Source organism: Urocitellus parryii, unplaced genomic scaffold (genome assembly GCF_045843805.1).
Source record: "Urocitellus parryii isolate mUroPar1 unplaced genomic scaffold, mUroPar1.hap1 Scaffold_71, whole genome shotgun sequence".
Lineage (NCBI taxonomy): Eukaryota > Metazoa > Chordata > Mammalia > Rodentia > Sciuridae > Urocitellus > Urocitellus parryii.
In genome coordinates, this window is record NW_027554142.1 from 1,531,743 (window position 1) to 1,553,732 (window position 21,990).

At 36.3% G+C, this 21,990-nt stretch overlaps 1 pseudogene; it reads left to right on the forward strand.

The window, feature by feature from the left end:
- Positions 1–231: 231 nt before the first annotated feature.
- Positions 232–21,990, forward strand: part of LOC144252959 (dual specificity protein phosphatase CDC14B pseudogene) — a 32,422-nt pseudogene continuing 10,663 nt past the window's right edge.

Here is a 21,990-nt window from a genome sequence, read left to right on the forward strand (position 1 = left end):
CCCACTTCACATGCCCTCCCCAGCCCTTGGGCCTCTAACTCAAACTTCTGGACAAGAATTGGGGGGTGCAAGGAAGAGTGGGTGCTGTGGCAGCTGGAGGCCACATTGTGGCCCCACAAAGTGGAGACAAAGCCTGAGGCCTGGAAGCTCCTACTCCAGGGAGGGTCTCAGAGCCTCTCCACGTTTTGAGGCCTGCCATTGACACCTGTGTCTCCCTCCCATGATGATCCCATGGCAGAAGACATGGGCTACGGAAATGACTCTCTCATTGAAGACATGATCCCCACCCTCAAGGCCACCATCAGAGCCGTCAGGTAATGATCACCCCCATCCCCTTTGTGCCTCCCTGGCCCACCTCAGCTCCCCAGGACATGGCTTGTAAAGTGCCCATGAGCTTTGGGCAGGGGAAAGAAGCTTCCAGTCACTTCTGGCCAACAAACAAGAGTATTAAAACTCTGAGGGGGACCCTGCCTCAGGAGCAATGGCTCTCCTTGGCCAGTTGTCTGGTGACTCCTGCTCACCTTGCTAAAAAACGTGTCCTCACTGCCCTCCTGACAGTTCTTCCAACTGCCACACTGTTCTATGGCTTTAACCAGCATTTATCAAAAGGGTGTCAGAATAGAGGACATACTGATAGGGAGTTTTCTTCCATTATCAGCATTTTACTCAGAATGGCTTTTCTTCTTTCCATCATCATTAACATTGTAAAACGATAATAAATTGGAGACTTTTGGATTCTGTGTTACAGGATTCTATAATCTACCTTTGTGATTTCTGGTTTGCTTTCTTCAGGAAAATAAAAAAGCATGCTACACTTCATAAGGGTGAATCCTAGGAACTCATTTGATTGTCCAAGAACAAGTCATAATATTTTCAGCAAGATTCCTGGTCCTATAGATCAGGGAAGCACAAGGGTGTTAAAAATGGAATTCAGCAAAGCCTTGGTCTCATTTCTCATGGCACCATCATGGACAGAATGAAATGGCTGGATGAGAACACAGCACCTGGATTCATAACCAGTTGAACGATCTTATTCAGAGAAAACTAGTTAATAACTGTGTTGACCTAGAGAGAGGGCTCTGCAGGATTGTTTCATGTTCTGGACTCTGCTCTCTAATTTTTAGCATTTTCCCTGATGCCTTAGTTCAAGGGTGTAATTTCAAGGTATTAGAATGAGGAAGATAAAGAAACAACTGCATGCCAATTTTTATGTAGCAGAGTTGTGAGTAGTAAAAAAGAAAAGAAGAAGAAATAAAGTTTCTTCAAATGAAGAGTGTACCAGGAGATTCCTTGTAACTGCAGGGCATCTAACTAACCCCCTGTTAACCCTTACACCGTATTTCAGACCACTTTCTCTTGGCAACAGAGGACACTGAGACTCAAATTAGCTAGATACTCCAAAGTATATACACATGAGAGCTGTGGATTGCTCAGAAACCCCTAAGCCAAGAGAAAGTATGAAAGTGACATGAGAACACATCATCCTGTCAAGTCTACAATGGGGAATCCCCACTCAAAGACTTTCCAATAAGGTATCTGTATCTATGGAAGACAAAGAGGGGGCAGAAATGAGAATTGTTTTACAAAAAGAGCCAAGTGATCTTCTCATTTTTTTCCTCTCATATAAAATACAACAGAGCAAAATCCCATAAACAGTGCCATCTAGTGTTGGAGAAAAATAGTTACACAATACTGTGTCTGAAATATAATAGGAGAAATTGTTTATTATACTGTGGAGTAATAAAGTTAGCATTATGAATGTGAGCAAGAAGATGAAAATATAGGATTTATTCTGAGATATGTATATAAAGCTAAAGATCAGTTTCAGCATTCTGAATTTGAGGTTCTGCTTCTCAGAAATTTCAGGAAGAAAAAACAACTCAATCACCTATATACCAGCAAAGCCTTATGCAAAGAAACAAAATCACACCTGGGTTTGGGATTCTCTCCTGATAATCACAGCAATTATTAGCATACAATCTGGGGAAATGCCAGGTTTCCAGAACAAAGCTATGCACATGGGCTTGGGCCATGATTGAATGCTAAGAGCCATAGCCGAACTGGAATGATGCATGGCATTTTTGCCAGAACAGAGTGGTTGAGAGGTGACGCCAGCCAGCAAGCCATTGAGATCATAATGGTTATGTTAATGTGTATTCAATTGTATATTAGACCCCTGCTGTCCGCCTGGGCTTGCTACTTTGGTGTTCTCCCAGGGATTTCCGGAGAGTTCCCATTGGTTGGGGAAGTGCCAGAGGATGGATTTCTGGAGAAGGTTTTTCTGGTTGGTGTGTAGTGTGTCCCAGGAGAAGGCCACATGCATGGCATTTGCGTGAGTGTGGAGAATAAAGGAGTTCCTGTTTTGAACCTACAAGGCTGTGTGGTGGCTGGGTCATTTTGTGCCCAGCCAGACTGTGGCAATTGAAGATACCATAAATGGAGAGAACAGAATTTTCAAAATTTCAGCTGTTGGTATATTTCCAACTTGATTTCCCAGAGGAAATATAGAAATGAACTGCTCCATAGGAGGATTTATTTTTTCAGACTAACTGTCATGGGTCCACAATTTAGATTTTTTTTTTTCATATGTAAGACCATTTTATTAAAATGACCCATAGAAACATTCCAAACATTTCATTAAACTCCTTTGTCCTCCCTCCCTCTCCCTCCCCCCCCCATGATCCTGGGGATCAAATCCTGGGCCTTATGCTTAGAAGGCAAGCATTGTACAAGCTGAGCTATAACTCCAGGCCCATTTGCACTAAGGAAATAAGGGATTGAAATCAGGGGCACTCCACTGTGCCTGACTTTTTTTTTTCATTTTTAATGTGAATAGTAGAAACTTTAAAATTATACTTATTGAGTCACTTTTTCTTAGGGGAGGAATATGGGAACATTGCTGACTCAGGGAATTGCTAATGAGTTTAAATCTCAAGTTGCTTGTTATAAGACCAGAGAACAGAAAAGCTAAATAATTTTTAATGTAACTGTGATATAATTTCCATAAATAAAATTATATACATATTTATTCACAAATTACTTTAACCATATATACAGTGATAAGTGTCAATGCACTTCTCTCTGGGCTGAATTTTAGCAGCAGCTGGTCAATCTTCTTAATGCTTCCGTCCTGCTGCCCTCATTTTCTTTTTTAAAAACATTTTGTTTTTTTAGTTGTTGATAGAATTTTATTTTTATTTATTTATATGTGGTGTTGAGAAACAAACACAGTGCTTCACACGTGCTGGGCAATCACTCTTCAACTGAATCATCACTCAATACCTCATTGTTTTCTTAAGTGAATGAAATTTGACACAATTAACCAGTCCTTGTACTTTTTTTTAGCACATGTGATTTTATTTATTGCCCATTTATTTCATCTGGAATCTAAACTTGGTTTACCTGTTGATTTGTGTGATCAATTTCACAAGGCCTTAGTTGTCACTCCTGCTTTGTATGTAGTTCATTGTTGGAAACCACTCTTATTTGCACTAGTACATAGATCTCGGATCTGAGACTAGAGATCATAGATACAAGATTTTTCTGAAACAACTAAAAAGTCCATCTTCATCTTTCTCTCTTTCTGACATATAGGACATATATCAGCATGTGGAAAAATAACCTGATACATTAAGACTGCAAGACACAATCCTCAAGTTTATATATATTTAACCACTGATCCACATGTTGAGATTTATTTATTTATTTTTATTTTGACCCACAGTCTATAAAAATTGCCTACGCCCTCAATAATTTGCTAAGAATAGCTTTGAATTTGCAATCTACCTGCCTCACCTCCCCATGCTTCTGGTAGGACAGGCAAGCACCACCACACCTGGCTCATATCCATCTGTTTATAAAGAACAAACCATGTGAGTTGTTTGAGAAGAGGTCACAGGGTATTAACTAATAGACATAATAAACCCAGAGAAATAAGAACCTGGTCATAAAGAAGACCCCTGACACCATCTATATGAGTATCAATCAAATTTACCAACAACAAAGAACTATTTTAGAGTCACTTTAATAGCTGTAATCCTAGCAACTTGGGAAATTGAGTTCAGAGGATTGCAAATGAAAGACCAGCTGGGCGATTTCATTTTACTTTCAAATCTTGTCTCTTCTGTAACTTTAGTTTACTACTCATATTTTTAATGCATTGTCTTCTCTGAAACTGCCTGCAGGGAATATAATCATATTGGAATTTTCCTGGCCTCCTAGGACTTCTTTTGAAATATCTGTGGAAGAATCTATGACACTCTAAATCCAGTATCTGGCAATCCTGCAGAACAAGTACCATGTGTTTAACACCAAGAAACGCTGCCCTCTCAAGCAGTAGATAAATCTCTAAGTATCAGGGCTATAGTGGCCTCTGAGTGCTTAGGTGACTGAGCATTGTGAAACAACTCCCCAAACTTCCCAGCCCAAAAAGGGTGACCTAGGGTTCCTTCTCAAAAGAATTTTTACTTTTAATCCCTACAGAGAGATTTAATCCCTGAGAAGGGTGTGGTCAATCCACTGAGATGCCCTCAAGCCATCTTTCTTATTATTTCTAGGTAAGGTACTTAACAGGGTCTCTTTGGTAGCTAATAGGTTTTTAATGACCATCCAATTTCGTTTTCAGTCATCTTTTGCACCATTGTGACCAAAGTACCTGATATGAACAATTTTAAAGGAAAACAACTATTTTGGGCCTCATAGTTTCAGAGGTCTTAGTTCAAAAATTACTCACTTTCTATTTCACTCAGGTGAAATAGAACACTTTCTATTTCACTCAGGTGAAATAGAAAGACATGTCAGAAGAGTGTGATGGATGAAAGCAGCTCAGGAGAAGGAAACCGAATGGAAAAAGAATTGAGAGGCAGGCAAACTTCGGATCCCCTAATAAAGGGGGAAAATGTATATTTTGAAGGCATGCCTTTAAAGAACCACTTCTTCCAGCCTCATTCTGCCTGCCTATAGTTACCACTCAGTTAATCCCTATCAGGGGTTTAATGCATTGATTAAATTTAATTTCTCGTAACTCAGTAATTTCACATATAAACTTTACTACATTGTATCACACATGAGCTTTTGGACGTCATTGCCTACCTAAATCACAACAGTATTTCTAAGGGAAGAGTTTACTTCTGTGAGTACGTACATAAAAACAACATGAAACAAACAAAACAGAGACATATCAAATAAACAATCTAAGGCTCTAGGAAAGCAAGAACCAATAAAATTAAAAAAAAAAAAGCAGAAGAAAGGAAATAATATCAGGTCTGAAATTAATGAAGAGAATTAAAAAGCAATATAAATAATCAATGTGAAAAAGAGTTGATTGTTTGAAAACATAAATAAGACTAATAAACACTTAGCCAAATTAACCAAAACAGAGAGAAGATAAACACAATGTTTCTAAAATTGGAGATGAAAAACCAGGTAACAGCACACATCACTGAAATGCAGAGGATCATTAAGGACTATTTTGAACATATGTTTCAATAATTTGGAAAATCTTTTAAAAAGGGTATATTTATATAAACATATAACCTACCAAAATCGAATCAAGAGCACATAGAAAATATAAACTGGATAAAAAGAAATGAGATTGAATTGGTAATAAAAGGCCTCCCAACAACAACAACAACAGCAACAACAACAAAACCCCCAGAGTGTCAGCTGAATTCTACCAGGATTTTAAGGAGTTACTACTGATAGTTGTCAAATCACTCAATGAAATGGAAAAAGTGTGTGGATCATAGATATTTCCATCACCATCCTAGGAAGCTACTATAAGCCAAATACCTAGGGACATATCAGGAAGATCAGGGTACTATAGACCAATATATTTTATGAGCATAAATTAAAAAATATTTTTAAATATGTTTTTAGTTATAGATGGACACAATATCCTTATTTTATTTACTTATTTTTAATGTGGTTTTGAGGATCAAACTCAGTGCCTCACATGTGCTAAGCAAGAACGCTACCTTTGAGCCACAACACTAACTCCCACAAATTCTTATTAAAATTTAAGAAAATCATTTTCAGAATAAATTAAGAAGATTGTACATCATGATTAAGTTGGTTTCATACCATGAATGAAAGTATGGTTCAACATATTCAAATCAAAAATTGTAATTCACCACAAAAACATTATTAATATTTAAAAATCAAATGATTATCTCAATATGAAGAGAAAGAGCTTTTGACAGAATCTAGCACCCATTCATGATAAAACACTGAAGAATCTAGGTATGTAAGGAACTCACTTCAATATTATATTTGTATACAAAAAATTAAAAAAAAAACATATCCTACTGGATAGGAAAGAACTGATAGTATTTTTTAATATCAGAAATAAAACAAGGATGTCTACTCTCATCATTGCTATTAAATGTAGTACTTGAAATTTTAGCCAGAACAATTAGCCAAGAAAAAGAAATATGAGATATACAATTAGTAAATAAACAAGTTAAATTATCACTTTTGTAGATGATATGATTTTTACCTAGAAATTTAAAAATTTCCAGCAGAAGAAATCAATGATCCTTAAAAATAATTCAGCAAACTAGCAAGATACGAATTCTAAACACACCAATAATGAATCCACTGGGAAAAAATCAATAAACCATTCCATTTACAATAGAACTTTAAAAGTACTTGGAAATAAATCTAACCAAGGAGGTGAAATAAAATATGTCTTCAATAAAAATTATAAAATATTGAAGCAAGAATTTGTAAAAAGGATAATAAAAGATGGAAAGACCTCCCATGTTCATGGGTATGCTCAATTGAAATTGCTAAGTCATTTATGTATCAAAAGTGATTTACAAATCCAATGCAATCCCTGTTAGAATAATATTGGTATTTTCCCCAGAACCTAGAAGAATAGTTCTAAAATCTGTATGGAAAAATAAAATAACCAGAGTAGCCAAGATAATACTGGGAGAAAAAAACAATAATGCTGTAGCCAACATGATAACTGATTTCAATTTAAAATGAAGGGTTATAAAATAGCATGATACCAATATAAAAAACAGACTTGTAGATCAATGGAAAAGAAGACTCAGAGACAAACCTACAGATATAGTCATCTGATCTTTGTCAAAAGTACCAAAACATACATTGAAGAAATGACAGTCTTTTAAACAAATGCTACTAGTAAAATTGTACATATAGAAGAATAATTTTAGATCCACCTTTATAACCCTGTACAAAAGTGAAAGTCAATCAAATAAAAGTCAATCAACTCAATCAAATACCTGCTAATGAGACCAGAAATTATGCATTCCATAGAAGAAAATACAGAAGTAAAATTCCAACATATATGTCAGAATGGCTATCAAGAATTTAAATAATAATAAATGCTGGTGAGAATCCTAGGTGACTGAAACTAATATAATATTGGTAACATTTTTAAATAAGTGCAATGTCTATTAAAGTCAATATGTAAGTTCTTTAATAGCCTAGGAATGGAGCCAGTGTATGATTAAGCTATACCACTCCTTATATGAGAGAATTAAAGTCAGCATACTTTAGCAACACAAATATACATAATTCACAACTGCCAAGTTATGGAAACAACCTAGATATTGGCCAACAGACCAAACAGAAAATGTGGATACAATGTAATTTTATTCAACCCTAAAAAACAAAACCATATAATTCCCAGGAAAATAGATGGAAATTGAAAACCTCATGTTAAGCAAATCAAGCCAGTCTCAGAAAGCCAAGGATCCTATGTTTTCTCTTATATGTGGAAAATTGAAGAATGGAAAAATGGGGATCTCATTAAAATTTAATGTGAACTATAGGGTAGAGGAAAGCAATAAGTGATAGGAAGCAAGGAAGGGAAAAGAGAGGAATTTGGGCATAAAATTGATCAAATTATACTATTGCATGTATAAATATGTTGAGGGCCACAAACAAGTCAAGATGGCACCTGGCAGTTTGCCAGGAGGATTGGTCTATGAAGAAACGCCAACAAGCCATTAAGATGATGAGAATTCCTTAATGTCTGAGTGCTGTATCTAGATGATGTTAATTAAGTTAAGCTGTGTGTAATTAGTTGGGTATATGTACCTCTGCTGTCCAGAAGAGGAGCAGCTCTCACTACCTTGAGTGCCTGCTCAGTTCCTGCTGAGTTTCCCTGCAATAAAGCAGTTCCCACTTCAACCTTCAGCTTGCTTGTCACATTCCCGGTTATTGTGCTCGGTCAGACTGTGGCATAAATATGTCAAACAATGGATCCAACTATTATTTACAATTTTGATGTGGTATTAAAATAACTTTAAAAGGCACATAGTATAAATTATGTGATTAGATTATCTCAGACTTGACATTATAGTAAGAAAAATAAATACATATGTGATATTTGGGTTTTTGCTGTTTACAATAAAGGGTACTTCTGAAAAATGAAAGGCAAAAGAGGATTCTGAGATACATTGTTATAAAAGTGCATGTTATAGGAAAAGCAAGGCTAATATAAGTATTTTACAACAGCCATAAATTAATGAATGAATGTACATACTGCTTTTATAAAAATGAAAAGAGTGATGATGCTTTTTTATATAACATGCAAGTCATTGCTAAGGTAGAAGAAGTACTTTATTCAATTTTCCATAATAGATAGTATATGCATTTGGAATAGAGAGAGTATGAATTTTAAATTTTGAACATCGTTCTGACATTTTTTGGCAAGTACAAAACTTCTCTTGAATTCTAAATTGGGGGAAATTTGTAAGGTGTGTTCTTTTATTAAACACTATGTCACATTCTTTACATTTGTAGAGTTTAATCACTACTGTAATATTCTTGGCACTTTTTAAATGTTGGGCTTTGATTAAAACTTTGCCACTTTTTGGCAATTTAAACTATATTTTCAAGTATGAATTTTCTAGTAATTATTAAGTCATGATATCACAATAAATCATATTTTACATTCTTTAGATTTGTAAAGATTCTCTCAAGTATGAATTCTCTCATGCTTGATAACCCTTGAATTGTACCTAAAAACTTTGCCACATTATTTACAGTTGTATAACCTTTCCAGTATGAATTCCCTAGTGTTGGGTAAGGCCTACTCTTCAAATAAAAGCCTTGAAATTTTTTTTTTACATTTGTATGGGTTCTTTCCATTATAAATTCTCTGGTGTCTACTAATGTGTGATCTTTGATTAAAATCTTTACCACATTCTTTACATTTGTAGGTTTTTCTCCAGTATGAATTCTCTGTTGTATACTAAGGTATGATATTTCATTAAAAGCTTTGTCACATTCTTTACATTTGTATGGTTTATCTCCATTATGAATTCTATTTTGCAGAACAAGGCTTTGCCTAACACTAAAAGCTTTACTACATTCTTTATATTTGTATGGTTTCTCTCCAGTGTGAGTTCTCTGGTGCACAATAACTGTGTGCCTAACATTAAAAGCTATGCCATATTCTTTATATTTGTATGGTTTCTCTCCAGTATGTATTCTCTCATGTTGAATAAAATGTGATATTTGATTAAAACCTTTGCCATATTTTTTACATTTGTATGGGTTCTCTCCAGTATGAATACTCTGATGTTTACTAAGGCATGATCTGTGATTAAAAGCTTTGCCAAATTCTTTACATTTGTATCACTACTCTTCAGGGGGAATTCGCTGATGTCAACAAAGATATTGTCTCTGAGTAAAAATTTTTCCAAAATATTCATATTTGTATGGATTTTCTCCAGTATGAATTCCCTGGAATTATATAGTTTGACATTTGATTAAAACGTTTGCCAGATTCTTTACATTTGTATGGATTTTCTCCAGTGTTAGTTCTCTGTTGCACAACAAGGCTGTTCTGAACAGTGAATGCTATGCCACATTCTTTGCATTAGTATGATTTCTCTCCAGTGTGAATTCTCTGGTACCCAATAGGGGTTGGCATAACATTAAAAGCTTTGCCACATTCTTTACATTTCTCTGGGTCTTTCCACTATGAATTCTTTGGTGTTACATAAGGTGTGAGCTTTGATTAAAGATTTGCCACATATTTTACATTTGTATGGTTTCTCTCACTTAATGTCTATTACAAACTTCTAGAGAACACAAGTTTGTTTAATGTGTACTTCATTTTGGTTATAACTTGAATTTTTTTACTAAGTAATGTATATTTAGCATAGGAGGAGGAAATCCTGGAGAATATGGCAAGATACTTACTCCTAAGTAGTATAACCCAATCTTAAGACACCGGCTTGTAGATGCATACACATGTAAACACATGTAGTACTCCCTAAGGATTCATGCTATTGAGAATTTGGCAAGGACTTTGGAAACCTATCTTAGTCTAATCTATTGTGATACACCTACCTCTGAGGAGGTTACTTTCTTTGAATCTTAAAGCCTGTGTAATATGATATCTACTTTGTAGTGCTCTTGTGAAGAGTAGGAGAGAATATGTGTGTGAGTGTGTGTGTATGTATGTATGCATGAATATATACAAACATATATGTATATACACGTGTGTGTGTATATACATATATATATATATATATATATATATATATTCATGAGAGAGCATGAATACATCATGAACAGTACATATTCATAATTATGGCACATGTATTATAGTTAACTGATTATAGTTCTATCTCTCATATGAACTAAAGTTTTCTCAATGATGAGCAATATATACTAATAACATTGTTTCTAGGACACCCAGCCCAATATCTTGCACATGCTAAAGTATTCAATAAGCATTTATTTAATGAATAAAGCCAGTAAGCACTCACAACAGGATGGTCAGGATAACTATCTGCTAGAGATAATGACATAGGAGCAAAGGAAGTTTATGTTAACTCACCCTACATTATAGTAGTGGTTGCAGGAGAGATTTCCTATACTGTATGTCCTATGTGGAGTCCAGAACATTTATAAAATATTTAAGATCTTTCTGATGTATTGCAGAGTGCAGTATAATTTGGAACCAGACAGGGCATTTACAATCACTTTTTCTATAATGTTTAAGTAATTAGGAAATGGTAAACACTTTAGCCTTAACAGCGATGGAAACAAATCTGTTCTGCAAAAATGATGGAGATTAGTTAGTTGTGTATTGGTTCCAAACTTTCTTAATTGGACTTAGTTAATTTTGTTTTATCTTCTCATTCTCATTCATTTTCAGAAACTGAGTTGGTTTGAATTTTTCCTGGCACATATTAGATCCTCAATACGTATTGGTTGAATGAAGGAATGAATGAGTGGAGGCTGGTTTCATTTTTTACCAAGATCTCCATGCTCTCAGCATTCCCATGTACCAATGTCTGTGAGTGTTTTATATATGTGTATATGTGCTATGCATTTTATATATGTGCATGTATACATGTATAATTGCATGCCTTGAGCATTTATCCACATGTGTGTGTTTATATACACATACATGTGTGCTTATCTAGGTATGGGTAAATAGTTGCTGAAGTGTGTCACAGGCCACATACTCTGGAAGCACAGTCTGTGACTGTCTGTGTATTATCTGTTCATTGGGAATCTGCACTCAGGAAAGGAAGAGATAAGAAGTTGTTTTTGGCAGTAGAAGAAGTGAAATTTCAATATAACCTTGCAGAGCCTGTTATGCCAGTAGAGAGTTCTGGAACAAGTATCACTAGTAAGTATTATCTAACTCAGATGGAAATGGCTGGACCAAAGTGGCCAGGCCATCATCTTCCTGCTTCCCTCACCACTGGATGTGGGCTACTCAGAAAAAGCATGATGTTGAGGGAAAAGCTTTCTACAACTGAGGCAGAGACTGATGATGTTGACAACTAGAGGCTGCCACCTGCACTCCTTAGTATTCTAGGCAGCAAACCTCCTTGAAAGAGAAATCCAAAAGCTGCCTCTGCATGGCTACAATACCTGAGTAAAGGAAACAGTTCTGTTGATTGCTCTCCCAGGCCACACTACTACGTGTCTGTGCCAGTCTGGAAACAATACACCTAAGGGATTTTGTCTGGACTCAGATTAGTCTCCAGTGAACCCTAGAAAAGTAAATTCCTGGTTCTAGTATGAGTAGGTATAATACATTCAAAATGGCTACAATTTTTCAAATATATCTCTCATTACAAACTGGAGTATTGCGCTGGAGTTGTAGCTCCATGGTAGAATGCTCACTAGCATGTGCGAGGACCTGGGTTCGATCCTCAGCACCACATAAAAATAAATATTTGTAATGTGCCCAATGACAACTAAAAACTAAATATTAAAAAGAAAGAACTAGAGGATGTATCCCTTTTCCCTGAATGCATTGGCCTTTGAGTTATTTGGTCTTTGGGCTATATAAAAAGAAGCACTGTAAACATGTGGAGGTGTAACCAATGTGATTCTGCAATCTGTGTACAGGGTATAAATGGGAGTTCATAACCCACTTGAATCAAATGTATGAAATATGATATGTCACGAGCTTTGTAATGTTTTGAACAACCAATAATAATAATAAAAATAGAAGAAGCACTGTGCTAACTCTAGGTGTGACTTTAAGAGAACTTACCCTCTAGAAGCCTTGTGCTAACAAATATGTCCAACTGCACTCCTGGAGAGATCACACAGAGGAGCTCCAAGAGTATGTGGAAATGGAGGAGGACCCATGTAAATCTCTTCTCCCATTTTCTGTAGCCTTAGGGCTGGGCACATAACAGACAGGATCAACCAGAATCCTGATGGCACTGAACTTGACCTGGAAAGAAATACTTTCTTTTCTGATGGAAAAGTTGGAAAAATGTGTTCCAGGAGCAGCCTGTGGAGTGGATCTATCCTATGCTTGGCTTTATAGATGAGAGAATGTGCAATAGAGAGAGGGTATCAGTGAAGATCCAGTGGTCTGCTACTCTCATCCTCTGCTGCATAGAAACATTTCTTTTAATAGTGGAGCAGGTACACCCTTTCATCCTTAGTTCTATTTTCATAAGAGAGTCTTATGATTGATAGCCCACAGGAAAAAAAACAGGGTGGATGGCAAAGCTCTTCTTACCTCTCACACAAACAGTATGTACATTGAACTCCCTGGCTACGAAGAACTCATGTATAGGGAGTATACATCAGAATCAACTAAAAGTAGTGAGTGCTCAGAAAAAGCATGATGATGGGGGGAAAGCTCTCTACAACTGAGGCAGAGACTGATGATGCTGACAAGTAGAGGCTGCCACCTGCACTCCTTAGTATTCTAGGCAGCAAACCTCCTTGAAAGAGAAATCCAAAAGCTGCCTCTTCATGGCTACAATACCTGGGTAAAGGAAGCAGTTCTGTTGAATGCCCTTGAAGGCCACACTACCACGTGTCTGTACCAGTCTGGAAACAATACACCTAAGCAGATTTTGTCTGGACTCAGTCTTCAGTGAACCCTGGAAAAGTAAATTTCTAGTTCTATTATGAGTAGGTATAATAAATTCAAAATGGCTACAATTTTTCAAATATATCTCTCATCACAAACTGGAGTATGGCAGTGGGGTTGTAGCTCCGTGGTAGAATGCTCACCTAGCATGTGTGAGGCCCTGGGTTCAATCCTCAGTACCATATAAAATTAAATAATGGTAATGTGTCCAAAGACAGCTAAAAACTAGATATTAAAAAAAAAAGAACTGGAGTATGTAACCCTTTTCTCTGAATGCATTGGTCTTTCAGTGATTTGGTCTCTGGGCTATATAAGAAGCACTGTGCTAACTCTAGGTGTGACTTTAAGAGATCTTACTCTCTAGAAGCCTTGTGCTAACAAATATGTCCAACTGCACTCCTGGAGAGATCACACAGAGGAGCTCCAAGAGTATGTGGAAATGGAGGAGGACCCATATAACTCTCTTCTCCCTTTTTCTGTAGTCTTAGGGCTGGGCACATAACAGACAGGACCAACCAGAATCCTGATGGCACTGAACTTGACCTGGAAAGAAATACTTTCTGTTCTGATGGAAAAGTTGGAAAAATGTGTTCTAGGAGCAGCCTGTGGAGTGGATCTATCCTATGCTTGGCTTTATAGATGAGAGAATGGGCAATAGAGAGGGTATCAGTGAAGAAACAGTGGTCTGCTACTCTCATCCTCTGCTGCATAGAAACATTTCTTTTAATAGTGGAGCAGGTACAACCTTTCATCCTTAGTTCTATTTTCATAAGACAGTCTTATGATTGATACTCCACAGGAAAAACACAGGATGGATTGCAAAGCTCTTCGTAAGAGCTTTGCCATCACACAAACAGTATGTACATTGAACTCTCTGGTTAGGAAGAACTCATGTATAGGAAGACAGAAACAATCAGTATCAACTAAAAGTAGTGAGTTTTGGATGGAAACCAAGGCAACTGCTGGTGGGTAGTTTTGTATTTACCAAGATCTTAATCAATTCCTGAGAATAGCTACTAATATAAAAAATCTAAACCATATTAAATTTGTTATGTTTTAAATCCCACATTCTATCCATGTAAACTCTCTTGGGGCTGGTATAGGCCTCCTGGGCATGCATATGCATGGGTCCATGGCTGTTATTCTATTTTGGGCCATGGATAAGTCCATGAAGTGGAAGATTGATGAGCAAATGAGTTGGGCCACTGCATGCCCCTGTTCGTGGCACTATTGATTGAAATTCCTGAGTGTGAAGAAGAGTTATACCTCCATATTGCAGAACATGCATCACCTTCACAATGATCTATACCTGGACATTACTAATTGCCATCACTGTGCCATTTTCTATAGCAGACTAAAAAATACATCAAATAGATATTTTTCCTCATAGGCAATAAACTTGAACATGAGGATTTTTGTGCAGATTTCAAACTATTCAATTCATAAATGGTTTGCAGATAATTTTACAACAAAAATAAGAAATTCAACTGCATTACAAGAATAAGGAGGAGAATTATTCATTTTACTAGCTCTGATCAGAGAAAAGCTACTGCTGCTTTCTTTGTCATATGGGATATGGTTCTATATTTGGGAGAAGTCCAGAAAATGCACATAAAATATCAATCTATGGAAATACATCCTCTAATCCGTTCAGAGTTGCTGCCTATGGAAGTTTCAAATTTTATATTACTTTCTTTACTGTTCTCATATAATGAAGAAGGCAACACATTATGGCTTCTTAAATTTCAACACATTTGACATTGATAAAAACAAACACTATGAAATAGCAAAAAATGGAGATTTAAAATGAAAAATATCAGACCACCTTCTGAAGAATTTATGCAAGATACACAACATTCTCCTGATAGTAAGACTCAAAATGTTACTATAGGTATTTTCTGAGTAAAAGGATATATGTTGCTAAACTCTTTGATCACCGTGGTTTTTTCCTTGTGGATGATAGCACCCCAATGGATGCCATTGTAAAATAATTTCTGGGTATGTATGAAAATGTAGAAGGTGCCATTTCCATGCACTGTAAAGTCTGCCTTGATCTAATGTCCACTCAAATAGGCCACATCATAAAGCATTATGGGAGGAGAGCAGCCAAGACTATTTCCTGGGTCCAAATCTGTAGACCCAGCTCAGAGATCAGGCCTCAGCAGAAGAATTTGGTCATGAAACAAACCAGTGTCTGGCTGGATAGGGACCATATTCAGCAAAAGTTAGGGAGGCAGAAGAATGGAACACACTAAGCAGCATCAATCTTCACCAGACTTCTCTTAGGTGGTATTTCAACAAGCAGTGTAGAAAATCAAGACAATCAGAAACCTGAACAAGGTAGTGATGGTGACATAATAAATGGAGTTCCACAAGGTGATAGAATTGGGGCCTTGAAAAGCTGAATACGATCAAAATCTAACATTATATCACCCATAGTAATTCTTCATTACACACTTCACAGTTTTAAACATTTGAATGTAATTTTATTAAAACAACCAAGTAATCTGCTTTGAGAAAAAGCAGTTTTAGCAGCCCCTCTTTAACAAGGACTAATATTTTTGCATGAAATAAAAAAGTTGTGATCAGAACTGAAGAAAGAATCTGGGAATAGAAAATTCTGACAAGATTTAGAAAAATTTCTTTAAGAACTGCCGCAGTCTGGCTGAGCACGAATAACGTAGCCACCACAAAGCCTTGTATGTTCAAACAGCAACTACTTTATTTCAGCTCTCACTGGCACAGCACTCGTGCTTTTCTGCCAACGCCACCCACGTGGCCCTTCCAGAAAACCCGCACTCCTGCCTCCGGCACTTCCCCAACCAATGGGAACTCTCTGGGAATCCCCAAGAACTCCAAAGTAGCAGGTGCCCGAGGCATCAAGAGCCGCCCCATTGCCTGACAGTAAAGGTCAAATATACAATACAATCAATCCAGCATCACAACAATTATATATAGCTTAACTCAAATCATCATCTCAATGGTTTGCTGGCATCACCTTTCAAACATTCCCTCTGGCAAATTCTAGGCGTCATTCTGACTGGCCATGGCTCTCTACACAGAACAAAACAAAATTTCAGATGCTATAGTTGCTTTCCCCCTTAGAAATTTATCTGAACAAGAAAAGATCCACTAGAGTTTCAGTAACCCAGAGTCTGAGGTTTGAGCAGTGACATGAAGGGCCTGATTCACTTTTGTCTGAGTTAAACCACAAAAACACTGTTTTCAACTTACTTTCAGGTGAAAGTAGCACAAATTTCACCATCCAGAGTGTTGCCCAGTCTGTATGGTTCATTTTGTCCTTCTACTGATAATCATATTCACTGATGGCTCTCAGAAGTGTATCTAAAGAGAGATTTTGATGTTCTTATTTTTTATTTACACTGTGACCCCAGCAGATGCTCCTGCCATGGATCTTTCCAAATGGGATACTATTTAATTCAATCATTCTGCCTTTTCTCTTTGAAATATTGTTGTGAATTTCACTATATGAAGTACTCAACTGATTGCCTTTCAAAAAAGCATGCTTTACAAGAGAGAACCTTTGAAAATGGCACTTAAACACTGTTTCATATTGGAACACCAAGTAGTACATTGGGCACTGAAAACTTGCCAGGGAACTTTTGTGAGTACTTTAGAAAACTTAGGAGGCAGAACTGGTTTCTAAGTTGAAAGATGATTGCTACTGCTTACTCACGGGTGTTTTCCACTTAGTTTGTGTGCATACTAGTTTCAGTAGCATTCCCAGTGTTCTCATGAAGCCCTATTGTCTGCTTTGGGGGCTTGATGCAGACATGCAGGCCACACAGACTATAAATTTTCTGGAAGACTTGTGCCAAGGAACTTCCTTTTTGATATTACTTAGGGACCAAAGTATCCGAAGGCTATGCATTACTGGGTATCCCAGTCAGTAAAATTAAAATTTTATTTTCCTCCATGTATGAACACACAGACACACATATACACACTCATACATACACACTCACTGTTGGGCTTTGCCTCTGCAAAGAGCAATCCCACATTATGGTGGCTTTAAAAAGAAACAATATCAATAGTTTTCATGGTCTTCCTGTACCAATTTGGATTATTATTTTTGTGTAATCACACTGAGGACATTCCAGTGAAAGTCATTAATTTTGAGCTACAGTTATTGGCAGTGACAGCACTTAATTGTTGAGTGACTTCTTCCTTAACCTTGCTGGAACACAGCCAGGTGTGTAATGCACAATGATCACAGAAAGTGTTCATATGCTGCTAAAAAAAAAAAAACCTGTTTTTTGTAATTAAAGAATATTTTGCAATCACATTGGTTACTTCCCTAAGAAGTGAACACTATCCATCCATCGTAACCATTCTGTTCTTTCCTAGTCTGAATCCTGAACAGAGGTCCTTTTGGAAGGCAACATCAGGCAATGCTTTTCTTCAAAGACAAGGTGAATGTGTGAGGAAGACTGAATCCACAGAGCTGCCTTTTTTCAAAGTTGTAGCAAGACAGGATAAATTGTCCTTGGATTGAAACATGACATTAATGGGAACTAAGGCAGAAGTCAGTTGGCCATATCTTTGTGGGCAATTCTTTCTGCAGTAGACTCTGAGCGGGCAGGATCTTGCCAGTTTTTTAAACCTGGGGACTAGATCACAGGAAAGCAGTGGATTCTTGTCCCTCAGGCAAAAAAAGGCTAAGAGCTGGGTGGAAGTAGGACCATTCCATATGCTGTTCCATGCTGAGAAAATGCTAAACACTTGAGCTGTGCCCAGGACTTAACTGCTGTGACTCAGGGTGAAATTTGTAAAGGCCAAGTCCTCCATAACTAATCTCAGTAGATACCAATCCATATGCCCATCTGCAGCAGATGGTTATGTCCTGCAGCGGAATGAGTAGATGTCCTTTACACCTTGGCTCATGCCACATTCTGACCCCTCGTAGTGCACAGCCATCTGGGGACTTGGTCAAAACTTTTGGTAACCACAGTGATTTTCTCGAAGTTGCTTTTTTGGGTTGGCTTCTCAACTTTCCAGCTAAAATCACTGTCATAAACACTGTATGTAAGTAGTTCACTAAATTAGTCAGAGGACACTTTAGATTTGTTGAAGGCACATTCCTTCAGATTCCCAGATGACTACTGCTATTACGTCAAAAGAATTTTATAGCAACAAGATTAAGCTTACTGGGGACATGTGTATGAACCAGAAAATTTCTGGGTCTGACACATGGAAAGTTCCTTCTGCAACAAATAAGAGCAAACTCCATCCAACAGGAAACCATAAAATACACAAATCTTCAAGGATTGTAACTTGGAGTCCAGTTGAATACCTTCCTTCTATAGAAAATGAAGGAGTACATTTCAGGTAGAGTGATTATACTAACTTATGGGCCTGAAATACCTTAAAATATACACCAAAACCACTTCCACTGGGATTAAAATTAGAAATGAATATTCATAGGTGCCCTTCACTCAAATCATCAACCATCAGGAAGAGACCCAGAGCTGAGTGTCTAAAAAGTATGCTCCTCTAGCTTAGAGAAACTCATGGTGTATAAAAGACACTAGAACACTTTTCTCAACAATAGAGAGGGTTGATGGTAAGCCATGCTTCATTCATAGGCACCCTTGCCTGTACTGTGTGGTGGCTTTACTTTTCTGTAGAATTTTCCAGTTATGAGCTTAAGCCTTTCAACTCCCCCATTGGCCCCAAACTCACCTTGCTACTGCTTACTAAGGGTTGTTTTCCCACTTAGCTTTTGTGCAGACTAGTCTCAGAAGCATTCCCAGTGTTCCCATGAAGTCCTATTGTCTACTCTGGGGACTTGAAGCAGACATGCAGGCCACACAGACTATAAATTTTCTGGAAGCCTTGTGCCAAGAGCACCTTAAGTCTTTGCTTTTATTGAATTGCCATCCATGACAGATGAGAAGTGCACTCTTTTGGTGTTTTCTAGAAGGAACCAGCTGCTTCTTTTCTTTTTCTTATTTTTATAGCATTTAAAAAGCAATGATTACCAAACTTCCCCCCGCAAAAAAAAAAAAAAAAAAAAATTAATGAATAGTTCTTGTCAACTAAAATGTTCTAGTGAAGCTCACTGCTGCTCTTCCATTTCTTCTTAATTTGAAAGAACAATATCTCTACATGCAATTACTATGGAGTGTGTTTAAAACATGGGACAATTTGCCCATACTCTGAAGGAAATTACCTCCTTATCACATGGAAGAACTGTCATAGAAGAGTAATGCAGTATTATATTAATAATTTGCAGACTTTTATCTAATCTGCATTCATGAACAGATTATTAGTTTTAAAAAATAAATGGTTAATAAGTCTTTGATCATTGTTTTGATTTTTTTTGTTGCTGTTGTTTAAATGTTACTTATCATACTTTTAAAGCTGACAGAACTGATTGAATGTTGATTTTCTTGAAAGTATTTTGAAGGTAGCTTTACAATGACCTATAAACTGTGCATATATATGCAGATTGATGCATATTCTTGATTTGAAATTATGGTATATTATTACTGGTTTTATACAAAATACTGAATAGTAAAATTGTATAATTACATAATTAAAAGTATTAGCCCCCCAAATGGGAGTGGCTTAAGTTGAGGAGTCTTCTGAAACTCTATTCAAAAACATAACCTGATTTTATTTTAAATAATAATCATTCATTTGTTATATTCATTAAGACAAATTTTTTACCTTTTCTCTCTCCAAAAAAATTCCATTCCTTCTTAAAAAGTAAATTTTCATTCTTATAGTTTTTATACCTTCCCTTTTTATTGGGTAATGATAAATAACTTATTCCCTGCTCCACTGAATATTCTAGGGTTTGGTGAGAATACATTCTTGAAAGAAATGAAAATATCAAGTTATTCCACTTACTACACTGTGATGAATATGCTCCACAAATATATAAAATTTTACCAAGCTGCAGAAAATAGCCATAAGCAGTACAAAACAATTTCTGATAAATTAGAAAAGTGAGGAGAAAAACATATCAAATGTTAGAACATTAATTAAAATAGTCAAGATAAACATTTATATTCAAAATTTTAAAATTCCTCAAAAGGAAATGGATAGGACCAAGAAAAATAAATGAGCCATTTGTATAGGTACTTCTATTTTGTTAAAAGTTAATTCTTATCAGATGTTTTCCAGAAAGGAATTGGAGGCTCATCACCTATCAGCAAAATTCATTGTAGTCTAACATTTTTGGAATTGTTAAAGAAATTTGCCTACAGTGAAAAATTTGCTAAAATGTAAAATTTGTTTAATGCAACTACATACTTGTTATTCCCATGACGCTAGTGTTCTCTTTGATTCACATGCTTACACTAACAAGAAAAAATGAAGTTTTAAACTCATTTAAAACAGTATATTCTGTCTGGGCATGGTGGTGCATACCTGTAATCCCAACAGCTTGGGAGGCTGAGACAGGAGGATCGCAAATTCAAAGCCAGCCTCAGCAAAAGCGAGGTGCTAAGAAACCCAGTGAGACCCTCTCTCTAAAAAAATACAAAACCAACATATTCCATCTTACTCCATTGTTTTAATTATTGAGAATCTGGATATAGCATTTTAATATAACTCAGGATTTTTATGAAAATTATTAGATATTTTACTTGTGTTGTTTCACCCAGTATATTTGTGAAAACTGCAATTTAAGAATAAACATTGATGTTCCATTTTCTAAAGCTTTCTTAAAACAAAGAGTATTGTGCTTATAGAAGTATGAGAATTTTCTCAGGGTTCATGGAGAGACTTACTAGACAAGATATATTAGCTTTCTGATCTCCAAAAGACCCCAGGATTTATCAAAATTAATTTCAGTCAGCCACAATGGTTCATGTCTGCAATTGCAATAACTCTGGGGTGAGGCAGGACTATTGCAAGTTCAAAGCCATGTTCAGCAACCTATTGAGGCTCTGAGCAACTTAGAAAGACCATGTGTCCAAATAAAAAGTAAAAAATGGGCTGAATATGTGGTTCAGTGCCTAAGTGCCCCTGGGTTCAATGCCTGTTACAAAAAATAAAAAAAATCAATGTAAAACTACACTTAAGACACAACTATCTTTATCATTTCATCATAATTAGCTTTTTAACAAATAAACCTAACAAGAGATAACTATTTTTATTGTCCCACAGGAAATACTTGGCAGAAATTCTTCGGGAAAGAAAGGTCCTTATAAATGTTGCAAGAAATCCTTTGATACAACATAGTTCCCCTCATAGAAGACAGGTAGAATTGTTTTATGTGTGACCAGAAAGAAATTGTTGAAGTGTCCCTTCACACATTATACATTATAAAAAGAAAAAAAAATAAATGGTTAAAGACACCCTGTTGAAACTTTCTTTCTGCTATACAGCACACTTAATATTTTTCAAGCTTTAAATATGAATAGGAGAAATCTTGTGTTTTTGTGTCCTGGATTTTATAAGAAATTCTTTTAATATCATAATAAACTTACTTTCTGGAAGGTAAAAATGTAATCGAAGACATCAAACATATCTCTATTTCCTTCACTAAAGTGTATAAACAAAAAAATAGTGGGTGACAGATTCACTCTGATTTAAGGCATACTTCACTATGCCTTGCATCTGGCACTTGTAAGTGTTCCTGTTTTACTATTATTGTAGTTGTCTCTGAA